Source organism: Coregonus clupeaformis, chromosome 13 (genome assembly GCF_020615455.1).
Source record: "Coregonus clupeaformis isolate EN_2021a chromosome 13, ASM2061545v1, whole genome shotgun sequence".
Lineage (NCBI taxonomy): Eukaryota > Metazoa > Chordata > Actinopteri > Salmoniformes > Salmonidae > Coregonus > Coregonus clupeaformis.
In genome coordinates this window covers 51385295-51396304 of record NC_059204.1, presented here as the reverse complement: position 1 = coordinate 51396304, position 11010 = coordinate 51385295, and the positions used below count along the sequence as shown (strand labels likewise).

The 11010-nt window shown below is 42.8% G+C and overlaps 1 protein-coding gene across 1 annotated transcript in view; it reads left to right on the top strand.

The window, feature by feature from the left end:
• The first annotated feature begins 6950 nt into the window (after positions 1 to 6950).
• phldb1a (pleckstrin homology-like domain, family B, member 1a) overlaps positions 6951 to 11010 on the top strand; it is a 62639-nt gene continuing 58579 nt past the window's right edge. The window contains exon 1 of the mRNA XM_041894531.2: positions 6951 to 7232. The gene's annotated coding sequence lies outside the window, so the exon portion shown is untranslated. The remainder of the gene's footprint in view (positions 7233 to 11010) is intronic.

The following is an 11010-nucleotide window of genomic DNA, read 5'->3' as shown; positions in this document are numbered from 1 at the left end:
GAAGCTGTTTCTTTTGGACTATTGCCTTCTTCTTCTGTAGTTCTTATTGTGGCTGGGGTGTGATAGTCCTGGAGTGAACCTGCATACATGTAAGGAAAACTAAAGGGGAGACACCTGGGGATGTATTGTGATTCTCAGTGGGATGGTGGCACACAGACAGGGATGATGAGTATCCCAGGATACTGCAGTGACAGAGGGGAGGCTTTCTCCTCACACCCAGCACCCAGACTAATGTTCAAGAGGGTCAGATTCAAGGTAAGTTATTCGTTTTTATCTGGCAACTGGTAACGTATGCAATGCCTATGATGTTTTTTATGTAACTGATCACACAAACATTGTGTTTTATTGGGTATAAACAGTAAAATATATGTTTAATTTAGATGTGCTAGATACACTGATGTGCAGATGTATCTACTAGTAGGCATACTTTAAAAAAATTAAAAGCACATTGAGAATTTCTTCCTGATATTTTTATTAATTTATCTTAGGTTTATTCCAACATCTTGGTACATATGCAGAAACATAGTGTCATTAGACAGTATTCCACATTTTGTTGTGTTACAGACTGAATTTAAAATGGATTAAATTGAGATTTTCTTGTCACCGGCCTACACATAATACCCCATAATGTCAAAATGGAATTATATATTTTTTACATTTTTACAAATTAATAAAAAAAATGAAAGCTCAAATGTGTTGTGTCAGTAAGTATTCAACCCCTTTGTTATGGCAAGCCTAAATAAGTTCAGGACTAAAAATGTGCTTCACAAGTCACATAAGTTGCATGGACTCTGTGTGCAATAATAGTGTTTAACGTGATTTTTGAATGACTACCTAATCTTTGTACCCCAAACATACAATTATCTGTAAGGTCCCTCAGTCGAACAGTACATTTCAAACAGATTCGTCCACAAAGACCAGGGAGGTTTTCCAATGCCTCGCAAAGAAGGGCACCTATTGGTAGATGGGTAAAAATAAATAAGCAGACATTGAATGTCCCTTTGAGCATGGTGAAGTTATTCATTACACTTTGGATGGTGTATCAATACACCAAGTCACTACAAAGATAGAGGCGTCCTTCCTAACTCAGTTGCCGGAGAGGATGGAAACCGCTCAGGGATTTCACCACGAGGCCAATGGTGACTTTAAAACAGTTACAGAGTTTAATGGCTGTGATAGGAGAAAACTGAGGATGGATTAACAACATTTTAGTTACTCCACAATACTAACCTAATTGACAGAGTGAAAAGAAGGAAGCCTGTACAGAATATAAATATTCCAAAACATGCATCCTGTTTACAGCAAGGCACTAAAGTAATACTGCAAAAAACATGTGGTAAAGCAATTACTTTTTGTCCTGAATATAAAGTGTTATGTTTGAGGCAAATCCAATACAACACATTACTGAGTACCACTCTCCATATTTTCAAGCATAGTGATGGCTGCATTATGTTATGGGTATGCTTGTAATCGTTAAGGACTGGGGAGTTTTTCAGGATAAAAAAGAAACAGAATGGAGCTAAGCACAGGCAAAATCCTATAGGAAAACCTGGTTCAGTGTGCTTTCCACCAGACACTGGGAAATGAATTCACCTTTCAGCAGGGCAATAACCTAAAACACAAGGCCTTAATATACACTGGAGTTGCTTAACAAGAAGACAGTAAATGTTCCTGAGTGGCCGAGTTACAGTTTTGAATTAAATCTACTTGAAAATCTATGGCAAGACCTGAAGATTGTTGTCTAGCAATGATAAACAACCAATTTGACAGAGCTTGAAGAACTTTGAAAAGAAAATGGGCAAATGTTGCACAATCCAGGTGTGTTAATCACTTAGAGATGTACCCAGAAAGACTCACAGCTGTAATTGCTGCCAAAAGTGTTTCTACAAAGTATTGACTCAGGGGTGTGAGTACTTATGTAAACAATATACACTGCTCAAAAAAATAAAGGGAACACTAAAATAACACATCCTAGATCTGAATGAATGAAATAATCTTATTAAATACTTTTTTCTTTACATAGTTGAATGTGCTGACAACAAAATCACACAAAAATTATCAATGGAAATCAAATTTATCAACCCATGGAGGTCTGGATTTGGAGTCACCCTCAAAATTAAAGTGGAAAACCACACTACAGGCTGATCCAACTTTGATGTAATGTCCTTAAAACAACACAAAATGAGGCTCAGTAGTGTGTGTGGCCTCCACGTGCCTGTATGACCTCCCTACAACGCCTGGGCATGCTCCTGATGAGGTAGCGGATGGTCTCCTGAGGGATCTCCTCCCAGACCTGGACTAAAGCATCCGCCAACTCCTGGACAGTCTGTGGTGCAACGTGGCGTTGGTGGATGGAGCGAGACATGATGTCCCAGATGTGCTCAATTGGATTCAGGTCTGGGGAACGGGCGGGCCAGTCCATAGCATCAATGCCTTCCTCTTGCAGGAACTGCTGACACACTCCAGCCACATGAGGTCTAGCATTGTCTTGCATTAGGAGGAACCCAGGGCCAACCGCACCAGCATATGGTCTCACAAGGGGTCTGAGGATCTCATCTCGGTACCTAATGGCAGTCAGGCTACCTCTGGCGAGCACATGGAGGGCTGTGCGGCCCCCCAAAGAAATGCCACCCCACACCATGACTGACCCACTGCCAAACCGGTCATGCTGGAGGATGTTGCAGGCAGCAGAACGTTCTCCACGGCGTCTCCAGACTCTGTCACATGTGCTCAGTGTGAACCTGCTTTCATCTGTGAAGAGCACAGGGCGCCAGTGGCGAATTTGCCAATCTTGGTGTTCTCTGGCAAATGCCAAACGTCCTGCACAGTGTTGGACTGTAAGCACAACCCCCACCTGTGGACGTCGGGCCCTCATACCACCCTCATGGAGTCTGTTTCTGACCGTTTGAGCAGACACATGCACATTTGTGGCCTGCTGGAGGTCATTTTGCAGGGCTCTGGCAGTGCTCCTCCTGCTCCTCCTTGCACAAAGGCGGAGGTAGCAGTCCTGCTGCTGGGTTGTTGCCCTCCTACGGCCTCCTCCACGTCTCCTGATGTACTGGCCTGTCTCCTGGTAGCGCCTCCATGCTCTGGACACTACGCTGACAGACACAGCAAACCTTCTTGCCACAGCTCGCATTGATGTGCCATCCTGGATGAGCTGCACTACCTGAGCCACTTGTGTGGGTTGTAGACTCCGTCTCATGCTACCACTAGAGTGAAAGCACCGCCAGCATTCAAAAGTGACCAAAACATCAGCCAGGAAGCATATGAACTGAGAAGTGGTCTGTGGTCACCACCTGCAAAACCAGTCCTTTATTGGGGGTGTCTTGCTAATTGCCTATAATTTCCACCTGTTGTCTATTCCATTTGCACAACAGCATGTGAAATGTATTGTCAGTGTTGCTTCCTAAGTGGACAGTTTGATTTCACAGAAGTGTGATTGACTTGGAGTTACATTGTGTTGTTTAAGTGTTCCCTTTATTTTTTTGAGCAGTGTATTTCTGTATTTCATTTTCAAACATTTCTAAAAACATGTTTTGACTTTGTCATTATGGGGTATTGTGTGTAGATGGGTGAGAAAAAAACTATTTAATCAATTTGGAATTCAGGCTGTAAAACAACAAAATGTGCAATAAGTGAAAATGCAGTGTCATACAATAGAAAACACAAGTAAAAAGATATGATCAGCCTAACTTTATGGAAAGTGCATCATCAGTAAATCACAAGTCATAAACAATGAATTAGCATACCACAAAATCAATAAATATGCATATCAAATGTATTAGGTGATAGAGAGTGTAATTTGCATAGTTTGAGAGCCCTAGCCAGAAAGACCTCTGGTGTAGTGCGGCTTGTTGCAATAGAAGATGATTGCCTTGAACTCCTCAGATCATACTGTCTCTGTGTAAGGGTTGGAAACTTGTGCAGTGGGACTTGTGTGGTCTGCTCTACAGAGATGGGAGTGAGTTGTAGGGAGTGCCAATGATGCGGCAGAAGAACTTGAAGTTCTGCTACAAACGTCATTGTCTCAGTCTCTTGGTCTTCATTCGTAATGATTAAGAGTTGCATTATAAGATACAGTCTGTTCAGCATCAGCTGTGTCCCCTCCATAACAGGTCTTTGTCATCATTGCCTTCACTGCCCTGTACGGTGTACTCTCCAGCATGTACTTTCCAGTCCTCTCAGCTCAGGTATGCACGATGCCTTTCTTAGAAACCTTAGCCGGCCATAAGGAATGAATGAGTATACAGGGGAGATATTTTTCCTGACACGGATGTGACGTTCTTCTCTTGAGCCAGCGAAGTCCATTAAGTTCAAGAGGTCCATAAAGAGCCCATTTATATGGTATTTACTTCCCCCTTCACTGGCTCTGGGTTCATCCCTCATTCCCCCTAGTCTACATAACAGACAGGGAAGAGAAATAAGCATACAATATATAAGGTATAGCTACAGAATGGTTCAGCAACGGGGAGTATATATTTAGAGCAGTTTGGATATTAGGGTGCGTTTACACAGGCAGCCCAATTCGGATCTTTTGCTACTACATGGTCTTTTGACCAATTAGATCAGATCTTTTGCCAATAATTGGACAATAGATCAGAATTGGGCTGCCTGTGTAAATGCAGCTTTAGTGAACTTTAACCTGTTCTCAGTTTGAAGCCGGATTGGCAGAGGGACTGCACTTCATTGTCTTAGCCGCAAGGGGGCACTAGTATAACATTTATCCCAGCATACCCTAGCTCCTGTATGTCGTTCTGAAGTCCATCAAGAAACCAGTCAGACCATCAGATGTCAGTCACACAAATATTGTGATGCATTGATGGTTTTTATCAGTCCTATGCTTTAAAATTGATGAATGAATGAGTGTGCTCCTTCAGTCAATGAACAGTGGTGCCAAGGGCAACATCTTTGATAAATCTTTGTCTGTTGGTTCCCACCGGTCATATGCTGTTGGTTAAATCCACTCCTCTGTGGATGGACTGGACCCCCTCCCTCCCTCCCCCCTTCCCTTGTACCCCTTTCCTACCCAATGTAGTGCCAATTAGCCCTCTGTGAATTGCTGGAAAATTCCAATCACCTTAGAACAGCTCCCCCCTCCATTAGCCTGCCTCTCTTTCGTGTTCTTTAATGAGAGCTTTCATCTAATTCTTCCCTGTGGCCGCACACTGGAAGTTAGGGAGCTGAACTTCGACTGCATGGGAAAGGAGGTAATGGGCTTCCTGCTCTTATAATACAATATAACTTTATTGTCCATTTGTGACCTTACTCCATCCATTAAGACTCAGGGGGAGACTGCAGTGTTTCCTGGGAAATTTAGTATTATGATGTGTGGCTAGTTATGGTGATCGTTTTGGTATCAGACAATGGAGTTTCCTATGGTGCATTTTGAGACACTTTCTCCCATTCCTTGTTTTGGGTTGATAACCGGTGGGCTATGTATCCATTTATGATGCAGGGTGTTGTGCTGGGTATTGCAGTAGTGACTACATATTGTTAGAACTCCTAGCTACTAGAATAACTGCTGCTGTCTACAGCTTGTTCACATAGACTATTCACATCACTTCAAAAACACTTCAGACTACATGCTGGGACTCTTGCTGTAACTCATCCAAAGTTTAACTTCTCTCATGTCTGTCTGGGTTATAAACCACATGGGTATTGAGTGTTGATTGTCAGCTACATTTCCCTGCCACCAATAACAAGAATTATCTGTAATTAATTGCTGTCTGTGAGTGGAAGATGTTTATTTATTTACAATTCACCCCCAGATTTAGTAACGTAGTATACCCCACGCACATTAAAGACAAAGGCGGGCGGAAAGGCCCATAACCCAGTAGGAGGGGTAGAGGGTGGGGATGTTTGCGTGTGCGTTGGGGTGTTTTATTTGTGGCAAAACCAGCATGACGCACCAAAGAACTGAACCAAACCCAGGACAGCAGGAACCAATTACGACGTCCTAGACAACGTGTCCAAGAGAAACAGCAGTCTGCAATTTCCATCTCTGAGGGAAAAATGTGAAAATATCCACTGGCTAGGTTAACTATTGTTTCCATACTGGCGTTCTCTCCAATGCTGTCTAAATTTAAGAGCACACCGTTTCTCATTCACATATGTCACAAAGTGATTTTATTAACCTTTCCATCATTGTTTTCGTACTCTTTCGGGGTTATTCTGGTTGTGTAGTGGTTATGGTTTAGCCTCAGGATAGCAAACCAGTAATGTAAGCTCGCGGGATCAGGTGGCTCGCGAGGCTAGTTATGGTTGGTGCTTTTGTAAATTATGTTTCCTTTCCCGATATTACCATATACCTTCATTCCTAAATTGGAGAACCTGTCGAACATCTCAAATTAACCCTGATTATAACAAACAAGAGGTGCACATTGCTGTATTGTTTTAGTCATTGGGAGAAACCCATGACTATATGACTCTCAAACCCTATGATGGCACAAATGAAACTGTCTTATCTGAGTGTGTCAGTGTGTTGTCTCATCCTCAGTTAAATGTCTCTCTCTCTCTCTGGTCCAGGGGTCCGAACAAGTGGGCTGACGCTCAGCTACAGAATAAATGACAGCCTTGTGTAATCTGAGAGAGAGAGAGAGAGAGAGAGAGAGAGAGAGAGAGAGAGAGAGAGAGAGAGAGAGAGAGAGAGAGAGAGAGAGAGAGAGAGAGAGAGAGAGAGAGAGAGAGAGAGAGAGAGAGAGAGAGAGAGAGAGAGAGAGAGAGAGAGAGAGAGAGAGAGAGAGAGAGAGAGAGAGAGAGAGAGAGAGAGAGAGAGAGAGAGAGAGAGAGAGAGAGAGAGAGAGAGAGAGAGAGAGAGAGAGAGAGAGAGAGAGAGAGCGCAAATGGTAAAAAAAAGAAAAGATGGACAGGGAGGGAAAGAGAGAGAGTGGGTGTAAGAAAAGGGAGGGAGAGAGAGAGGGTGGGAGCAGAGAGAGAGATATGTAAAGAGGCTGGCTGTCTCTTTCCCATCCTCCGTCTCTGTCAGTCTGTACAATGTGTTTGCCTTAATCGCTAACCACGTTAAGAATGTGTGAACTAAAGTGAAGACTTCACTGGAGAGACAGCATACCAAAAACATCCTCAGGATACATCTCCCTAAGGATATCACCAGCTAGGACATTTCTCTTCTCTCTCTCTCTCTCTCTCTCATGCAATATGGGAATCATGCCTTGTCTCTGAAAAGTCTTGGATTTGAATGTTTCTGTGACTAAACACTCTTCTGAGACCAGGTAATTCTATTTTTATTCTATTTGCTGTGTTTGTGTATGAAGGTGTTAAATGTACACTGAATGTACAGAACATTAGGAACACCTTCCTAATATTGAGTTGCACCCCCTTTTGCCCTCAGAACAGCCTCAATTCGTCAGGGCATGGTGTTGAAAGCATTCCACAGGGATGCTGGCCCATGTTGACTCCAATGTTTCCCACAGTTGTGTCAAGTTCTCTGGATGTCCTTTGGGTGGTGGACCATTCTTGATAGTCAAGGGAAACTGTTGAGCGTGAAAAACCCAGCAGCGTTGCAGTTCTTGACACACTCAAACCGGTGCGCCTGGCACCTACTACCACACTTACATATTTTGTCTTGCCCATTCATCCTCTGAATGGAACACACACAATCCATATCTCAATTGTCTCAAGGCTTAAAAATCCTTCTTTAACCTGTCTCCTCCCCTTCAGCTGCACTGATTGAAGTGGATTTAACAGTTGATATCAATAAGATATCATAGCTTTCACCTGGTCAGTCTATGTCATGGAAAGTTTTGTACACTCAGTGTATATGTGACACACAGTGCAACCTGCCTTTCAGTGCTTGTAAATATCAGAAGGGTATTTTTCCCATTGGGTTGCTGTCCTACAGCAGAATGAGTTTTTGAAAGACTGCACACTGCATTTCATTTCTCTCAGAGTGAGATTGCGGAAAAATATAAATTCAGAGAGGGAAAGTTTTAGGGGAAAATATGGAAATGGAAAACCTTAGGGGAGAAATGTCATATTTACTCATCACTGGAAACAAGTAGTAGCCTATCCATGACCATGCATACTTTTGGTCACAGTCACACATAGGATATAAATGGAGATACTAGACAGCACACCATGCTAATATTGCAGTGTGTAATGCAGAGGCAGCAGAGCTGGGATAGAGGGGTGGCTTTGTCTGCCCTCAAGCTGAAGGATAATGGGTCTATTGTACCAGTGTGTGTCAGGGGTCCTAGTCTCACATGGCCCACTTATTCCTGCACTGTGTGTGTGTGTGTGTGTGTGTGTGTGTGTGTGTGTGTGTGTGTGTGTGTGTGTGTGTGTGTGTGTGTGTGTGTCTGTGTCTGTCTGTCTGTCTGTCTGTCTGTCTGTCTGTCTTGACCATCACAGTAGGACTAGACCACAGAGCTCCACCAATTGAGCTCTCATATTTATAATTGTGGAAGATCGACCAGGAATGTCTGGTGGCATTGACATTTATGAAACTCTGTATGCTCAGATCAGATGTACGGTGCGATTATAGTATGAGTGCCATGTTTGTGCTAGTTAAAGTTACACACGTGCACTATAATAGCTAAGAAACACAGCTGTTGAACTCCCATGGCCGGATATTGGTGGAGGACTAGAGAGCACAGGTGTAAGCCAAAGCGATTCTGGGCCAAACCCAGCAGGTTCAGTGAATGGAGGCTTTCATGTGTGGGAGATCAGGCTGCTTCAGAGGCTCAGAGGCACTTCGGTAATTTGCTGCAGCTTTGCATTCTTGTATCAATTGTTTCTCAGACTGCAGTGGAAGATATGAGTGTGCAACGTTATCATAGTAACATGCTGAAAAATAAGTACTTGTCTTTCTGAACTGTTGTGCTCCCACTTCTTCAGTCATTGGGACAGAATGACTATTTGTGGATTAGAAGCCGTATTTATTATGAAAAAATTAAATTTGTGTTTTTTCATTTGTTCGTTTGTGTGTATGTTCATGAATTCCATCAGAGAGAAACAGAATAAGAGAAGGAGAGATGAGGGCTGGAGTCGCTGTTGGAAACATTACACCTACTCTACCCAGGTTAATGTGACGTGATGTGAGAGGGGTACGGGGATACCAGCAATTTGGTGTTGGCCTTTTCTTTATCTTTTCTTTTCCTATTCTTGTGTTGTGCTCACACCTGTGTTGAAGGCTGGTAGGTATTTATTTTCAGTGCACATTCAGGTAGAACAATTGATAATGAATCTGTTTCTCCTGGTGTGTGTGTGTGTGTGTGTGTATGTGTGTGTGTGTGTGTGTGTGTGTGTGTGTGTGCTCGTGCATGTGTGTATGAGAGACTTTGAGTAGCCACTCACTTTGCTGGTGTGCTGAGACACAGAGAGCTCTTTTGCATGCAGTAGTAGATAATTGAACTTGGGTATAAACTGGTGGAGTGTAAAGACGTCTAGCGAGTTCATAAGATGATGTTGCCTATTCAGTGATGGTACAGTGGCGTTATGATGGTGAAATTCAAAAAGACATTTTCACTCCCTTTTTCCACTTCTCACAACTTCTTGTTTATTCACTGAATAGAAACTTGCCTGGAGGCTCAGTCTGTAGCTAATTGAATTGAAGCAGCTGGATTCAGCAGCGAAGCAGGAGAACTGTGGTCATCTGAATGTGCTCCGGTTTAGGTGGAAATAACTTCTCCTCTAGTCTGTCTCCATTTAGTACTCACTGCTCACCCCTGTCTAGAAATATAACAAGGTGTGAAATCCTTATGGTAGCTGCCATGCCACACCTGTGTTGGGGTGGGAATAGAAAATACACAGAGTATACGAAACATTAAGAACACCTGCTCTTTCCATGACATAGACTGATCAGGTGAATCCAGATGAAAGCTATGATCCTTTATTGATGTCACTTGTTAAATCTACTTCTATCAGTGTAGAAGGGGAGGACACAGGTTACAGAAGGATTTTAAGTCTTGAGACAATTGAGAAATGGTGCCATTCAGAGGGTGAATGGGCAACTCAATATTAGGAAGGTGTTCCTAATGTTTGGTATACTCAGTGTACATCATATTTTTTTTATTGATTCTAAATGGTATTCTTTTCATTGTTTCTCAATGGCTATCTGAAGACAGCTGAGTTAATGTTCATGAATGTGTTCCCTGTTTATGCTTAAACCAACTACAACCGTTATCCCACCTGTGTTCCCCGGACCCCTACCTCCCAGACTCTGTGCAAGTGTGCTGGCTTAAATGCTTTAATGTGGGCTCTATTCACAGTATGCCTGAATGGATAATCATAATCTCCACAGTGAAAAGAGCTCTCACTGCCACAGGAAAGTGACTGAAACCTGTGGAGCCCTCTGAATCCATGGATAGGAACAGTGAAGTGACAACATACAGTGGGGGAAAAAAGTATTTAGTCAGCCACCAATTGTGCAAGTCCGTGTTGCCCAGCGACAGCCCCAAAACATCACTGCTCTAGAGGAGATCTACATGGAGGAATGGGCCAAAATACTAGCAACAGTGTGTGAAAACCTTGTGAAGACTTACAGAAAACATTTGACCTGTGTCATTGCCAACAAAGGGTATATAACAAAGTATTGAGAAACTTTTGTTATTGACCAAATACTTATTTTCCACCATAATTTGCAAATAAATTCATTAAAAATCCTACAATGTGATTTTCTGGATTTTTTTTCCTCAATTTGTCTGTCATAGTTGACGTGTACCTATGATGGAAATTACAGGCCTCTCTCATATTTTTAAGTGGGAGAACTTGCACAATTGGTGGCTGACTAAATATTTTTTCCCCCCACTGTAATACACAACGGAACATTTGTAACCCAAAAATGAGCAACAGTAGAATAATGTGTTCCCAGTGTTCTACCACCCCATTTCCTCCTGTCCAAGCCTTCCTTTGAACAAACACACATTCCATCATGCTCCATTGCCAGGGAGGCAACCGGCCTCCTCACACACTTGCACATAAACATGGACACACACACACACACACACACACACACACACACACACACACACACACACACAGACACACACT